Raw genomic sequence first — 17,879 nt, 5'->3', positions numbered from 1 at the left:
TCAACCTCAGTGAAACTGTGATAAACAATTGAGAAGCTGTGAAAAAGAGATTTAGTAGGCGCACTACCCAATATTTGAGTTAGCTTTCTTATTAGTAGATAGTAATTTAGCTATTATTTTTAGGTGCGGGGGAGGAAAAGTGACCCTAGCACAGGGTCACTACAACAAATATGTAGAGAAAGAAACGAGGATCCAAAGGTAGGAACCCTTCCGTCCCCTGCACTCTATTTCAAGTCTATCAAATGATGGTTCAACAAGGTCAAGTATGATTGTTAACATTCATTCAAACATATATGATTGATATAATAAAACAGGCAATCATTCATTAGATTCATAAAAAGACCTCAAAGAGGTTTTAATAATTAGTCAAAATGGATTCACCATTAAGAATTTAAACTGAAAAAACAAAGTGGATTGTTAGCACAGTGTGTTCATAAAGAATAAAAATCCATGGATACAGTTCAACCGTGGCTGACGCGTTTCGGGATGTCTATCCCTTCTTCTTGAGCCAAATGAAATCAACTGCAAAACATAAATGTATAAAGCTATTTCAATCAACTAGACAGTAGACCTATGAAATTCATATCAACAAAATGCCTTTCCTCAAGTGTATTCAGAACAATTGCAGTTCAAGCATAAATTCGTCAATGTAGCCCTGTTGGCACAATAATCAAGACATTCTAGCATATTGGAAAGGAGCTCTCCTGAGTTTCAAGGATCTCTGTCAAGGCCAGAAAAAGTCAAAAATGACCAATACATGCCAAATGCACGCTACAGTTATGATCAAAAAAATATATATATAAAGAGAATTTGTGACAAATATTGTTAACAAAACGTCATACTCCATCATGTTGTTTAGAGTGAACATACCTTGCATGTATGGTGGGGGAAGTATGAATCTTCCACTATGGATGGTTAACTGAGTGTGTTAAACATCTTCACACACCAGTAAGAAATAACGCTCTTCTCCTGGGACTACAGCACCTATGGTTAGAAATGTAGAGTTTAGCCGTGAGCCATATTAACTATAGTTTTAAGAAGTAGTATTAATTAGCAGATCTGGAAAGAGCACACTTATTGTAAGTCACTGATGTTTACTCTTATCCAAAATGGTACTCAATGTTTTTCAATGTTTTTCAAACGCTAGCAGTAAAAAGAGTCACAACAATATATGACTATTTTATATAAAGGAGACGGCATAGCAAAAAAAGAGGCTTACCTCTCAAAATGAAAGGAAGAAAATGGGTTCATGCGACGAGATTCGTCTAACTCGGGTTTTCTGGCGTGTCAAGCAGTGTCAATGCAGCTAACCCTGTCAATTACTGTGTGTGAGACAAAAATGTAGATAAAAAACCCCAGAGTGCGGGTAAACACTTATAAAGTCCTCATATGACTTTTGTGTACACAAGTACTGCTCAATGTTTCCTAACAAATGCTTACCACTGCAATGTGGATCAGTAAATCCACGTGCGCATGCAGAATTATGCCGCTTAATCGAAATGCTTCGTCCCTCGGCCGCGCTGGAGTGAAACAGCTGGAGGCAGTCCTCTTCCGTGCTGCAGTGGGCTAATCCGTCTCCCTGACAACCCTCAGAGGCTGTCGGCAGACCATCACTTTGATTCTATGTGGGCGTCCACCAAAATAGAGGATGGACTACTACACATGCCTGTGTTAATGGAGCTAGCTGGGTAATGTTTACTTGGGCGCCATCTTTGAATGTCAAACAGGTCCAGTAAAATACTACTGATGAATACTAAACTACGTGATTGCAACAATGGTAGCGAAGGACTCCTACACAGTGAGGATGTAAAGTGATGTGTGCTCCTAAGCACAGAATTGTCGAAAGTAAGGAAAAAAAGGGGAAATGAACTGAAATTAACAGGTGAGAAAGCTAAGGGAGTAATGAACTGTGTGCATTCTGCACGTAAATGGTCAACGCGTTCTGGCCACAACAGTTGAGAAGCGTCAGCGCCCAGACGAAGGGGGCACAGGGATGAACCCATCACCCAGCGAACTTTGGATACAAACTCTTCATTTGTTAAAGGAACCTTCGTTTTTGTTATTTGAACACGTCAGGTCCTCGAAGGCAAGTGACTTTCAAGTGAAACGAGACTTGGCCATCAATGGCCATGACAGCTGAAAGCTTGAGAGTGTGTTCCGAGAGCTGCCATTAGAACCGTCATCTCGTGCTGGAGAAGCCTGAGACTGTAGTCTGCTCCAAGCTCCCATCTTTCCCCATGTCCAAAACGCGGGGAAGGGAGACCCAGGCTACCAATTTTCACATATTATTTGATAATATAGGCATGGCTACCTCCAAACTCGTAATGAGGCCCATTGTCTATAATTGTCTTTTTATGATTATTTTCAGAATCTGTGTATATTTGACAGCCGTAATGAAGAGAATTGTTTCTCGAAACGTGTTGGGTTCAGCTGCTTCTGCTTGAAAGGTAAATATATTTTGTATGACATAGAACTGGAAGTGTGAGGATTTTCTCATCATAACAATTGGATGACTACTTATCAAATATTATCATCACTTATGTACTTACATATACCACCATTGAATCTTTTCAGTATTATTTGGCTTTATTAGGCCACAGATAGTGCGCGAGTTGGGAACTTTTTCTCTTTTGTATGTCATTAAAATCTTGCCACAGTTTCAGCTTCACAACAAGGCTTGACTCAGTATCCTTTCAAGTGCCCTTGAAGCTTTATTATCACTGGCTTTGTCTACATTCACTCGTTTAGTAGCTTTCATTTGCAACAGCAGTACACTCTCCTGCTAGGAAGCACAGTTTCTGTTATGTAGCTCTCTTGCACATCTGTTCTTGGCTCTTGGCAATGCTTGCTTATTTGACTCTTGTCAATGCTTGTTTATTTGATTCTCGGAAATGCTTTCTTACATGGCTTTTCATCATGTTAATTCTTGGTTTCCTTATATTCAATTCAAAATCAAATGTCTCTGCCATTAAACTGCCCATCCGCTGTGTTCGAGGCCCCTTTTCACCCAGGCAGACTCAGCCGACTTCTCACTATCAGATTTCCACTTTTGGCGGCTTTCTGGAGGCCTATCTCCAATCATGGTATGCTTGCGCTGGTTCCCTCTGGCATACAGCATCCTCCACAGCTTCCTCGTTGCTTACTTCGGAGCTCTGATAGTCTGCAGTCAGCGGTCCTGAACCTGTGAGCATTCGGGAGCCTCTCCACCAATCCTGGTACCTTTGCTCCATGCCTCTCTACTTCCTCAGCTTCCCCCTTAGGTGGCCAATGAGCGCCCTCTGGCTCACTGCACCGGACCACACTTATGATACCTCCCAGCGTCTCGGGAAGGGGCTGCCTCGCTGCCACAACTCCTGCCTGGAACTCTCCTTTGCGCTCCCTGTGTCTCTATAAACCTCTCAGCTGACTCCATTTTAAAGTTCCCGGCTCCATAACAACGAGTCCAACAACTAGGGGAGCGGAAGTCGTCACATCGCTAATGCTTTCGTTTGCCTCAAAGCGTATGGGAATCTTGAAGGTGTGTAGGCGCCTTGACTAACTGAGTTACGAAAGGGTGACCTCACTGATAGCACTGGCTTACATGAAAGAGCCAGCTGGTGTCAAAGGCTGATATAATGAGGCTTTGCTCTTTGTTAGCAGGATGAATTTAGTGTGCAACTATGACCCGTTGGGACCACCCCTTACATTGGTGGGTATAAACGCTGGGGGGTTCGGGGGGAAGGGATGCTTGAAACTTTGTGTCTCGTGTTGCTGTTGGGTTTGTCCTGTCACTGCTTTCTACTAATAAAGTGTTCACCAATCTGTCTTTTTTCACGACATGCTTAACCCTGATGGAAGGATGCCATGTGAAGCATTGAAACAAGGCATCCTGAAGATGCTAGGACAAGATAGGGAACACTATGGAATCCGACTGAGACACATTTGTTTAAGACAGGGGAGAAACCCCACGCCAGATGTTGTAATGAATTTGAGACTTGTTAAACAAATGGCTGGAAAACTGATAACAAAGAAGTTAAGGAGACGCTGGTGTTAGAACAATTCATTGTTTCACTATCCTCCTACCTTCATACGGTAAATGGCAGTTACTTGAGCAAGCACATGAAGATGGGATCCAAACTGCCAACACCCATCAAAGAGCCACATATTCCAGAGAATCAAGTGGGGGCCTAAGTGACCAAGTGACATGAAACAGTTGGTGCAACGGAGAGAAGAGAGTCCAACTGAAAGGCCTAACATCTCAACCCCTGAGACCAAGCCGAGAGCCTCTCCACCTACAGACTGGCAGAAACCTGGACCTCCAACCACCCCAAGGTTATTAAGCGTTAAACCTGTGGGAAAACAGGACACCTGACCCAGTTCTGCACTAATATAAATGAAGAAGAACCAATGGAATTTGGTCTTCTCCAAATGGTCACAGACCCAACCCAAGAGGAAGTGAATGGACCAAGCTGGATAGAGTAATCACAACAACCTGAGTACATTGCAGACCTATTTCCTGTGGAAGAAGAAGGCTTACAACCTGGACAGTAGATACTATTGGAGGAGAAACAGACCAAAGGTTTCATCTGCCTATTAGGGTCCAAGGTATCCAGGCTAAAGCTCTACTCGATTCAGGGAGCAAGAAAACTGATCTCTGGGCAGACCTGGTTGCATTAGAAGATGTGAAGCCAGGAAGCCTGTCCCAAATCGTCTGTGTCCAGGGAGACATGGATATGTATCCACAGTCTGACATAAACAACTGGGTATTGCACAGGGAAATAACCATGCCAATGGTTGACATGCCTGGGTGGAAGCCAGAGCCAGACCTACTCAGGAGGGGGAAGGTGGCAGGTGAGATGGCTCCTAATTCCTGTCCCCTCCCCAAGTGCCAGCTTATATGTGTGCAGTACCAACTTGCATCACCCCATGCCTCGTACAGAAAATGCTGACCAAGTTTTCCTTTCCTTTCCTTGAACCAGAGGTAAGAGCTCAGTAGTGTTGTGTGACCCCCTACAAGTTTACAACCCATCAGCGTCAGAGATAAGAGAGCCAGTGAATGGGAACCTGGAATACAAACAAGGACACCGTGCATTGCTCCCCAGCGACAGTGCACACAGCAACTGAACCACTGCACCAAATGCACTTCAACAAAGACTTATCGCAGAACACCAGTTACCTGAAGAAATCTCACTTACCTTGGGGGAAACCGGGCTGAGGCCTCCTAAAATGAATGTGGACACGTTGCAAAACAGGCTGACATTTCTGCTGGAAAGTCGACCTGAGCGAAGAAAGGAGGCTGGGCTTAACCTGCTATTTGTAACTTCTGTTGTTCGTAAAACCTCCTGGCAGGGAAGACAGAGGCAGCTTGGCCAGGGCCAGTAATCTTATAGGATGGGGGAGATAAGAGAGGCAACAAGAAATTGGAATATGTAGGTTGTTTGGGTGAGGTCAGATGAGGAGGTGGCAGACAGAGAACAGCAGGAGAAAGGTCAGTGAATTAGAGCATGGAGTCAAATTGGAGAAAATGTGAGGTATTGGTTGGTGAGAGAAAAGGAGACTGTGTTGTGGCTGTGTGTGTAAGGTAAGTGAGAGTGTTAGCTTCTACCGGGTTCAAAACATTTTGCTATTCTCTGGGAGAGAATCCCAAGATGTTCCGGATATCTTGAAGAAGGTCTAGAAGGGATGAGAAGACCCAAAACAAAGAACATCAGAGTTCGTGAGAACTATTCAAGAGAGGCTCCTGTTGGTATTTAATATGGCACCAAAACATCTGTAGACGAGAAAAGATAGGCAAAAGCACTTAGATGATCAAGATGCCAAACTAAGAAGGTTCAAAGTAGGCTATTTTGTACTTTTCTTACTTTCGATCCCAAAGAAGAAACTGCTGACCACATTGCATGGACTCTACCAAGTCACAGAGGTTCTCCTTAATTGCCAGAAAAGCCAAGTATAATGGTGCTCCTGGAGATGGGGCAGTGAGAGAATCCCCACACCATTAACCAGTTTGATACCAAATTACCTGATTCCAGACCAGACCCAACAACTACTGACCTACTCACAACACTTCACAGATGTCTTTGTAGATCAGCCCAGCTGGGTTCACAAATGTGTGCACCGTATCAAGCCCCCTCCAGGGAATACCTGCGTATCCGAGGCTCTGGAGGTTGTGGTGAAGAAGCTGCTGGACCAAAATGTCATTGAGCCTTCACAAGGCCACTGGTCATCCCTGATAGTCCTTGTGCGCAAGCCTGATGGGAGTGGACAGTTTTTCATGGATTCCAGGAGAGTAAACAAAATCTCTCCTTTGATGCATATCCCATGCCAGGAATCATCAAAATGATCAGGGAGATTAGGACTGACACATTATATTTCCACCCATGACTTAACCACAGGGTCCCCTAGGAAACTGAGGAAGGTGAACCCAGTTGGCTCTGTCTGAAAGCTGAAGAGAAGCTCTACTACCAGCTACAGCTCATGGAGGAGATTAAGCAATGTTTAAAGGAACTAAAAGGTGAACCGGAGTGTTTCTGTCCCTCCAACAACTAGAGACAAGCAGGAAGAAACTTATAGAGCACCCTTGCTGTGGGGGTCATTACGTGTTTGGAGGTAGCCATGCCGATATTTGCGGCATTGGCTGGCTCCAAACTCGGGTCTGGGTCCGGGTTTCTTGAATGAGGAATTATCGGGCCATTCCAACCTTGGAGGACCCGGTAATTCCTCATTCAATTTACCCATCCCCATTCCCATTTGAGCCCCCACAGGGCTCAATGGTAATGGGGAGCGAGCTAACAAAGGGCCTGTTAATAACATGCCCGTTATTAGCTCCCTGGTCCTTTAGCGGCTCCCACTAAGGGTGCCTGGTAAAACTAGCCGCCCTTAGCGGGACCCACTAAGGGACCTCGTAATGCGGCGGTAAGGGGTTAAGGGCACCGGCACCGTTACCGGCGCCGTTAACCCCTTACCGCCAGCCTCTGAATGAGGCCCTGTGAGTGATGGGAAAGTACACCAAACCTTGAGAACTCTATCGGGAAACCTTCATACTGCTGGAACTGTTGAAAAAAGAGAATCCTGACACCTTGTGTTTGAGTTCAACCCAGGAGAGAACCTGTCTGTGTGAAATAAAACTCAGTTTTAACTTAAGAATTGCCTTCAGCATCTTTGTGGATCGCACACATCTATTTGACAGCTTTGAATCACTATCTTAAAACAGAAAACAAAACTATCAAAGGAGCAACATTTTAACATCCAAAGAACAGAGAGGGTACAGCTACAATAACAGGTAATCGGAAAACAAGACAGAGTCCACAGAAAATATTGGAAGAGGGAACAAGCACTACACCATGAGCGTACACCAGCAAACTCTAGGTTGATAAAAAGAGCAGAGACACATACATACAGGTGCATGACATCTGCACTCCAAACAAAAACACACTGGAATAAGGGATGGAAAGGCCACGCAGTTAGGAACTTGAATGAGCAAGAGAGTTAGCGTTGTAAGAGCAATTGGAAGAACAATGATGTGTGGAGTCAGAGGGTTTATAAAGTCAGGCCCAAAGCAAACATGCATGTAATCAGTGAGTCAGGTGAAGCACTTGTGGTATACCTCCTGAACCAAATATTCCCATTGAACGAAGAACAGAAAAACAACAAGGACAAGAAGACATCATTTTGGCTGTTTAAAACCCGGATGTTGGCTGCGGACTGGAGTCAATTCTAGGATTTATCAAGGTGGTTCTAAAGGACTGAAGCCATGACAGTTGTGAGGAACCTGATGGTGTCTCCCTGACTAGTCCCCTGGGATCTGTCATCCATGTGGCCAGGACACGGCCATCACTATTAGATCCAGTTCCTTGGGTTGACCAGGGAGGGAGGATCACCTGGATAGGGGGGTCCTCAGCGAGTGGAAGTGGAACGCCGACTGGTGAGACGCAGTATCCCCCTTCTTATAACACACTTTCCCCATTTTACCCCGTAGGATATTCAAACACTCTATCTTTCCCCCCACCACTTTCCAACTCCAACACTATTCAAAATCATGAAAGACTATGGACAAACACCGGAGCTGTTTACTTGACTTGTCCCAACACAAGGGTCAGGCCAAGTCAGGCAATTGACCTAAATCACACACACACTTGACATCCTTTCCCTTCCCTACAGGGATAAAAGGTGGAGCACGAGAGCGCCATACGAGCAGGGCAGTCTACATAACGAGACAGCTATCCATGAACGGCAGTTCAAGAGGAGGAGAAAGACGGTGCAAACCGAGAGGGTGACAAGGAGCGAGGCGACTTTGCTCTTTCCGACTAAGGCCCATGATGCCCATGAGACCTAAGTTGAACGAATTAAAAGACCGTGAACAATAGCCCAAGTGTGTTGCAGCAGATGTCAACGGTACACGGAGCATGCCTACGCTGATAAGCAGGACCGGCCTTGACTCCCGATACGAAGAAAGCCAATAGGTCCATCACAGCCGGTGAGTCGAGGGGAGGACCGATAAAGAAACTGAACTGTGTTGAACAAAAGTAGCAAACAGCTGATTGCAGAATGTACAAAGAATTGTTAATGTAAAAGGGGAAAGCCAGCTGCAGATGAGCCAGGCACCACTTGGGTGCTCACTCGAGAACCTCTGGCCAATTACCCGATTGTTGAAACTACTATTACCAGAAGGCCTTGGGAAAGGCAAGAAGAGGGTGAAAGTGGTTGTACGGAGGCCTAGTAAAATCCTCTGTATATTCGAAAGTCTTTGACCGGCAGATGACCGTCAATAAGGGAAGTGAATCCCACATCGTAAGAAAGTAAAAGGAACTGTGAGACTGGCAAGAGTGAACCCGAAGGAGGGATGCCGATGAAAAGGGGCAATATCTAAAGTCCCAAAGGAACAGTGTGTTGACTAGAGTGAACCCGGCAGAGGGTGGTCCACAATGAACTGTTTGAAAAGACATTCAGATTTGTGAATACCACAGAGGGGGATGCAAGGGTGAAAAAGCATAACCCAACATGCAAGCAGAAAATAACTTTTGTGTTATTTCGAACGCATCAGGCCCTCAAAGGCAAGAGACTTTTTATAGAGCAAGATACTTGGCCATCGAAGATCCTGATAGCTGAAAACAGAACTGTCGTCCCGTGCTGGGAAAGCTTGAACGTGTGATGTGCTCCAGAATCCTGCCTTGTCCCATGCTCAAAACGTGGGGAAGAGAGACCACGAGTACCGCATCCTGACATATTGTTTGTGAACACTTCTTTGTTTCTTATGCGCCCTATCCCACACTCTTTTGTATTTAGCGTAAAGATTGGCAATAGGTTTTTCTTAGTATAGGCCTTTTTATTTGACAAGACGCCACTAGGACTGCCTTATTTTGATTTGATAGTCGTAGCTTGCTCCGATCTTAGATTTAAGTTTAGATTACGTGTTTTTCCACCCTACCAATACAGTGTAATACACACCCTTGAACTGTGATCACTTGTGTCTGTCTATTCCTGATACCATGCCTTCTTTAGGCAGTGCACAGCCCTTCAAACACAGATTCCCTATGGCCCCAGACAGGTAAAGAAAACAAGGTTTAGAATGCATCATTCTGGCTCTGAAAGATCTATAAATGAATTATGCAATGGAGTTGATTGCATAATTCATCCAGAAAAAATGCATACATCAGAGCCAATATGCTTACAAAGATCAGGAGCATAAGTGTCTGAAGTCATGCCACAGCAGGGACCAGGAAGCAGGATAACAGAACTGGGTCAGGTGCTCTGTTTACTCCTGAAAGGGCTGTCACATGGTTGCCATTGATTGACACACAAATGGCTCGACACAAGGATGTGATTAGGAAATGTTTTATTTTTGGGCTGCCTGCAAATTCAGGACAATATATTAAACATGGAAGCTTTAACTAATCCGAAGTTGTCAGGATTGTGATTTTCATCTTAAAACAAAGGGGTTCTAATGGAAGTTAAAGAGTGTCCTTACAAAATGTTCTCCCCGTTCTCCACAACTTCAGGCCAGGTCTCTCCCAGTAGGTTAACACGATACCCCATATGTTTATAGTCGTTGGTTTAAAGGTTTCCTGAACCCTCCATCTCTGGTCTTCTCAAGATCTCTTCTTGGCTCTCAGTCTCAGGTTTAAGGGGTTAATGAGCACTCTTTTTATGGTCTGCTCTGAGGTCTCTGGCTGCTTGTTTCTCCGGCTTGTATTTAAGTGGTTCCTGCACCCTTCTATTGGCTTTCAAGAGGGAGAGCTTTCTCTTGAGACTCAGTTCCAGGCTAGAGAATTTTGGCAGGTTCTGTGGACGGTGTTGTGGTGGACTTGATTTGATAGCCAATGCCAGGGAGACTGGAGGCTTCCCTAAGGTCTTGAGGTCTTGTCGGGTTACTCCTTAGGTCTCTGACCAACTCCCACCCACCCTGCACCAGGTCATGGTTTTCCAGCCACCTACTCCAATCTCTCTCTTGCCGTCATTGTTTTGCCTCAAGTCATGGCGGGTGCTGCTTTGGACCTTCCTATTTCTCTCTCTTCGCTCTGAGCTTTTCCTGCCCGTCCGGGGTGCCTCACCAGAAGCACATTCCTCAACACCCCTTCTAGGTGTTTCCTTTGGTATCTAATGGTCAATCACCTTCTCCTCCATGCAACTATTTCCTGCCTCCTCCTCCTTCTCTATCAGGTTGTTTCTACACTCCTCCACTGATCTCACTGACTCTACTGCAAACGTGTTATGTCTTTACGCTTTCTCCTTCTCTTTCCTTGTCCACCTCTCATGGTCTGATAACTGTTGCCTTAGGTCTTTCTCTTCCTAGGCCCCTCAGTTTTTATCTTCCCTGCCCTCTTAGGCTTTCTCCTCCCAGCTTTCTGGGTCTTTCTTCATTCACCTTCTGGGTCTTCCTTCACCTAGCCTTCTGAATCTGCCTGCTTCCAGCCCTCAGGGCCTTTCTCCTCCTATGCCTTCTTGCCTTTTTCATCCAGTGGGTTGTTATTTTCAATGCCTCTGGGTCTCCTAATTCCTCAGCTCCTGGACCTGTCTTACCCAGCCTACCCTGCTTCCCCGGCAGCCTTCTGTCTCTTTCATCCCAGCCTTCTGGGCTACCCATCCAGCATCTTGTGTCCTGCACTCCCCAGGCCATATGAGCTCTGTTCCAGTCTCCTGCTCTCCACAGGCTCCATGGACACTCCTGCCATCTCCTGTTACCGTCTCAAGCTGCTTCTATTCACCTACCCATTCTGCTCTGAATGAGCTCTACCTCATCACTCCCACAGCCTCCAGGCACAGGCCCTGCTTTTTATTGGCCTCTCTCTGGTGTGAGGGGACTCAGTTGTGTTTCCTGAGATAGCTTGGGTGGGGACTGGCTGACGGGCTCGCCCATGGGTATCGTTTTCAGGCCTGATGTGGGACTTAGGGTTGGCTCGCCCTGTTGGGTGTCCTGACCCACGTTTGAGCTATCATGCTGCAACATTTGGTGCTGTGGGCTTAGAATATCCAAGATAGCCAAAAAGCCCACATGTGTGCCAGGATCCAGGAGAACCACGCAGTTTGTGCACACTAAAATGGTTGCCTAACTTGCCACCCACCAGTGCGAGCAGGATGGGCCGGGGTGCCATGAGTGAAATGTGTGCCAAAGGAAAAACCGCACTTTAAAATCACCTTTTGTTTCCCTGAATGCCAGCTCAAAATGTCTATTTTCAAACATTGCAACACATCCAAAAATCTCACTGAACACCAGCGGACATCTGGCAGAATGAAGTATGTGTGCATACTAAATCTGGGAAGTTGAAGAGCCCCAAAACAATGTTCATAACAAGACTGGCTGAGCTCTGCAGGTCTGCAGCAGCCTAACTGAAACTGGATTTAAAACTACCAAAAATCAAAAATGTTTAAATTAACTGAGTGACCTACTTTGAGTGTCACATAGTTTGTCACTGTTGAAATGTCATAGTTTTGAACTTAGAATCAGCATTCTAGCTGCATATGTTAAAATTGTCTTGACTTAAACTGGGGAACAAAAAAATTACATTTTATCTGAAACCTGGCTTAATGAAACTGAATTCTGCTTGACATCTACCCCCACATGAGTTAAAACCTGCTCAGCCACTCTTCCCCTTGCCAAAAGGAGTAGTCACCTCTCTGATTAGATTAGGGGTGGAGCAGCTACAGGGAGTTGAACAAAGGCCTGTCCTGGGCCCAGGCAGATGGTTTATTAGGGTGGTCGTAAATGGCTTCCTTTCGAACAAAGCCCTTCCTTGACCCAGGCAGATGGTTTATTGGGGGGAGGCCATAAATGGCTTCCTCTTGAACAATGGGCCTTCCAGGGCCCAGGCAGATGGTTTATTAGGGGGACCGTAAAATAGCTTCCTCTTGGCAGAAGCTGGGAGAGGCAGGGTCTCTGAGCTTGGCAGAAACTGGATAAACTGGTTTCTACACCATGTGACCTGAAAGGACACACCCCTGTTGGCCAGAATATGATTCTAAGAATGATGTATAACTCACAGTGCGGACTTGTCAAAATGATTTAAATGATACCATAATTCTTGTGAATTTTCTGTGCACGTTTTAAGACGAGTTGGGAATTTGTGTGATGTTCTGGGGCAAAACCCCGAGTTTGAACAGAGTATACCTCATGTGATACGCGATGGGTGCATGTAATTTCAAACTACTGTGTATCTATGAAATATGTCTTTAGTCAAATATAGATTTGTGGGCAAGCTGACCAGGGGAGGATCCTCTGACCCATAAAACCTACAGCATCACCATGACACACATCTCCTTCCCCAATCAAAGCAGTGCGGAAAGCTTGACCAATGGGCAGTTGAAAGAGGGGCCGACTAGTGATGCTGCACACACACCCACTTTCAAAACACATAAAAAGAGACTGCTGGGACAGGTAGAGACATTCAAATCCAGTTGCTGCAACACGCTCTGCCGGACCATACAACATCCAGAAGATACCAGATTCAACACTTAGACTTTAAAACTCCAAAGAACTTGATTCAGAACTCAAAGCAAGGGCCTAAACCCACAAACCGAGAACTCTTCTCAATAGGCCTCAGCATCCAGCAAACCTAACAGCGGTAGCAGCATCCAGGAGCCGTGCAGATCAGCGCTGGGTCCAGAGAAAGCTGTGTAGAAAGATCCAGAAGCAGTGCTGTACCCAGAGAAAGCAGAGCAGTATCCAGAACCAGAGGCCAGAGATCCAGAGTGACCCAGGCCGCTGTTAGCAGAACCAGAGAGCTGACCCAGATCACTGTGAAGTGCCGAGACCAGAACCAGAGTCCAGTCCAAAACCTGACCAGATCCGTGGCGAGGCCTATTTCTAAATATATTGTGAGTAGCTAGCAAAACTATTTTAATCTAAGTAGAACTGCCTCCTAACTGTCACTTGTCAATTCTAGCTGCAAAGCTGTCACCTGTCATTTTCTAGCTGCAAGCTGTAACCTGTCGCTTTGAACTTTTAAAATTTCAAATCCGAAAAACAACCTTCACAAAATCGTTCATAACTCCGTAACCGTTTGGGCTAGGAACTTGGTTTAACTTTCCTCTGAAAGCTTAGAATCTCAGCTTCTCAACAGGCCTAGATCCGACTTCTTGCTCCTTACACTCTCTCCGTAATCACGATTCTCGCACCCGCGAATTTTGCTGTGATTTGCGATTTGGCCCGATTTCTTTACTTGTAAAAAGATAGCTGCTTTTGCCTGAACTACTAAATTTTGTTTGCCTCTTAAGAACCATCCCCGAATCATTGCTAGAGTGAGCCTGGACTAATATTAACTAGATACCACTCACCCTGAACCTCCTGAAGGGAATTAAAAGCATTTTCAGCATATTTCTCACTGCATTGTCACCATATTCAAAGCACTTGGGTCTGTGTTTCAAAACTCCTATCTGTTGTATAAGCTGCTGGGGGGGAATTGAACTGAATTCTATTTGATTGCATTCCTAAGAACTGAGTCCCATCCTCTTCATTAACTTACATTGCATAAGGGGGGGAGTGAATTGCCAGAGAAAAGTGATTACATTGTTTTGTTGAAATCATATTGAGTATTTTCTGTATTGCATTTTCATTCAACATTGCATCCATCTGAAACTAGATAAAGCATTCTCTACCACCTTATTCTTCTGTTCCTATTCCCAAGCGTGCTACCTCATCCTTTATACTACTCCTGGGTAATCAAATCAGTTTTTTAGTAGAACATTACCCATTGTTGTTAACTGCTCATGTTCTGAAGTGTTTTATTAATTATTAATTTATTATAAAGTGTGATATATATATATATTGTTTACATTCTCAAATAAACCGTTTAAACTTGCAAAACAGAACTACTTCTTGGCTCAGTGGGGTCAGGGGGGTTCCAAGAGAGGGGTGTTATATAGGGGTAGTCATCCAGAACTCATGAACTGGACATAAAGATATATCAATAAGGGTTTCCATTCAGTATCCCAGGCTAGGCATTGACTTAGCTGTAGTGCTGGATTGAATCCTCTTACAAATTGGGGGCTCGAGCCGGACGTTTGGGTTAGATCTATCACTTGTGCAGATTAATACAGTGTGCCAGCTGACCAGATACACATATCCGGTCGGATCACCACGCTGTGTTACGCTGTAAAGCACTCCTCAAAGGAACGCTCTAAGGAAAAGGTCTGTTTTGCAAAAATAAAATACAAACTTCTGTAAGTCAGGAAGGAACTCAAATTCCAGAATGACGACCTTGGTAGATATGAAAATAGCCAGAGAGCACTTCTTACATAAGCTATTTGTGAGAGGTGAGTGGACTCATCAGGGCCAGACGGTCTGGTTGCAGGCAATCGCACCCCAGATCACTGAAACAGGGTCAGATACATGGAGAGACCAGGGTCCCTTACATGTGGCCCTGAGTGAACTATATATGTCCCCTAAGGCCAAGGATGAGCACAACAAGATTGCCAGGGTAGCGGCATATTTATACTTACATATGGGAGCCATGCAGGACAAATGTGCTGAAGGCCAAGATCTGGCGAGTAGGCAACTGCTGGCATTACAGAAGGCCCAATCTGATCTGGACTCTTCTGAGCAGAGGCTGCAGAGGAGCCAGGAGTCAGAAAATGATAGTAGGCAGTATATCATTAAAATAAAAGAGGACATGGATATACTGCAACAGGAAAAGGCTGATCAGGATACCAGAATTCTGGCCTTGCAGAAGGAACGCCAAGACAGTTTGGACTCCCTACTGCAGAGCCAGAAAAAGCTGGAGCAACAGATCAATTTCAACAGGGCATGCACAGAGCAGGTAGCCACCCTGCAAATCCAACTAGACAGAGAGAAAGAGGAGGGCAATAAACTGATCCTGAAAGACCTGGATACCCAGGCAGAGTTTGATCAGGAGCGCCAGAAAGCTGGTGCCTTCCAAAGGCAAAGGGACGACCTGACGGTACAGATGCAGACTCTTAGTCAGGAAAGGGACACCTTAGGCCAGGAAGTCTGCCACTTAAAAAGAAAAATGGAAGAAAATCACCTGGCCCACCAGGGACTGGGTGACCTCCAAAAAGTACACCAGGACTTGCTAGAGCACACAAGGAGGGTGGAGGAGGCTCTGGCAAGACAGGAGCAGGCCAGTAGGGATGGGACTCAGGAGGTAACCCTCCTGCAGCAAAGACTGGCCCAGTGCTCCAGGACCAATCAGGAAACGCAGAGAGAGAATGAGGCTCTCTGCCAGCACAACGATAGGCTCCAACAACAGGTAGCGATGCAGGAGAGACTGATAGAGTCTAGTAAGGCCTTAACTGAGGAACTGAAGGCGCAGGCTCTTGCATTGCAACAGGGAGCAGGGGCGGATAGAGACCAGGTTCGCTGGGAAAGGGAAACTCCTGAGCATGACCTCAGGAGCCCTAGTACCAGAGGCCTTTATCTCTCTCAGTCCCTGGACTCTGCCACCCCCATGTCCCCTGGCACACATGAGCACCGGGCCACAGGGATGGCAGATTACTATCCAGCCAAAAGCATGGGGCTCATAGGCCAGTACCACCCAGGTATGGAGGGGCGGGCATCTGGGTATGGGCACCCAAGCACAGTGCAATTTAGTGGGGAACCCCAGGAGAGTAGGCCATCCTGAAAACCTTTGCCCAGTTAGGTCAGTGGGGGGGTACCCATCAAATCCTGGCAGCAAGGAGGAATCTGAAGACTCCTCTGAACGGCGCAGGACACAGGAGACCAGGTCCCCACATTCTGCCAGCCATTCCCAGGCTCGCAGAATCCGGGAAAACCTGGAAGATCAGACAGGAACCTCTGAGAGCAGTGCCTCTGAGTCAGAGGATGAATGGACCAGGGTTACGCGAACCAAAAAGGCCAATAAGGCAAAAAGGGCCTTGCTTAAGGACCCATTGAAACAGATTAAGGCAATCAGGAGTGTCATCACGCCTTATCATAAGAACGCCAAGTACTCTGTTTGGGAACACTTAGAGCTCTATGAGCAAATGATGGAGACTTTTCATTTGAAGGACAGCCAAAGCTGTATCCAATATGTAAAGTGGACATTCTCCCCAGAGTACTCCAGTTTCTTTGCGGGGCTGGAGGACCAAAATCATTCAAGGTGGTCCACCTATAGGGCGGCCATATTAAAACATTTTTCTGTTCACAGAAATCCCCAAGAGGCTCGCAAGGCAGCCTACAATTTGCAATGTGGGGAGGATCAGGCCCCACAAGAATTTGTGCAAGAACTGAAACGTGCCTTTGCGCAGACCACCAGAAGGGTGCGCAGAGACAGCAGAGAATTTGTCAATACATTTTTCCATGCCTTGCCCAAATACATCATGACCCAGCTCGTGAGAGATTTTCGCGAGAAAAGATCTTTAGACTGGGTCATTGAACAGGCTACCCGGATCTATGAGGTGCAGAAGCCCATAGAAAATAAAAATAATGCGCCCAAAAACCCCAAAACCAACAGCACCCCTGCTGCTGCCATGGTGGCAGAGGTAAAGGTCACCCCCGTTTTGGATTTGGAGATGGGGGGGCCTAAAAACCTACCTGCACCTAATAATTCACAGCCCAGAAGGCCCTTGGGCCAGTCACAGACAGGGAGTCGAGGAGGTAGTCCCACAAATGGGGTCCCCCGCTCCCCTGACTATGTAAGTCCCCGCTATAAGGGAAACCGACCAATCCTGGGTTATGTGTGGACTCCTCCTGCCCAAGGGGGGGGGGATCCGGCCAAGCACCTAACCCAGGGAACTTCCCTCCCAACTTCCGACAGGAGGGCAGAAATTCTCCAGATCCTGGGCAGAACTTCCACCCAATTTCCAGCCCCAAAATCATCCATCCTTCTTTCCCCAATTCCCTGAGCCCAGACAACCTAATCCGGGAGAGGGGAGGCCAAGGGTGGAGGGGTACCAAAATCTTCCCAACCAGGGGTACTACCAGAGAAGGGATAGCTACCCTTCCCGGGATCAGCCCAGGGGAGAAAATAGAGCCCCGTATCAGCCTGAGCGGGTTTCCCAGTCAGAGCGCCAGGTCCAAAATATGGCACGGGATCTGGGTCACATACTGAGGGCTCAACAGAACCCTCAGATGAACGTGCCACCGCAGAATGCCCCAAACTCTGGACCTGGTGCTCCAGAACAATGACGGGGGCAGCACCCCGATAACACACCGGCTCCCAGGGAGGAGGCACAAGGGGAAGGGGGGTGTAAAACCTTGAAGGAAGCTTCCTTCCCAACTTGTAAACAGCCCCTGGAAAACCAGGAACCGGAAACAAAATCTCCTACCCCTGAAAGTATGCCACCCAAGGAGCAGAGAGGAGGTAGGAGAAACAAAGGACCCAAACAGACCCACTTTGTGGAGGAGGTTCAGGTCTTCCAATTTGAGGGAGAGGGATCCTCAGAAGATCCTGGGAAAACGATCTTCTCCTTCAGAGATGGGGGAACTCCTCCCAAAGAAAAATGGGTCCCAA

General features: G+C 46.3%; 1 long non-coding RNA gene across 1 annotated transcript in view; it reads right to left on the bottom strand.

The window, feature by feature from the left end:
* Positions 1 to 330: 330 nt before the first annotated feature.
* The window catches only part of LOC138521695 (uncharacterized), a 125,911-nt gene continuing 108,362 nt past the window's right edge, over positions 331 to 17,879 (bottom strand). Inside the window, exons 2-3 of the long non-coding RNA XR_011283099.1 lie at positions 871 to 984; positions 331 to 522 (exon numbers count right to left, since the gene is read on the bottom strand). This is a non-coding gene — a long non-coding RNA (uncharacterized lncRNA). The remainder of the gene's footprint in view (positions 523 to 870; positions 985 to 17,879) is intronic.

Source organism: Ambystoma mexicanum, chromosome 13, assembly GCF_040938575.1.
Source record: "Ambystoma mexicanum isolate Mex_15411 chromosome 13, UKY_AmexF1_1, whole genome shotgun sequence".
NCBI lineage: Eukaryota > Metazoa > Chordata > Amphibia > Caudata > Ambystomatidae > Ambystoma > Ambystoma mexicanum.
This window is presented reverse-complemented; position numbering and strand designations above follow the sequence as displayed.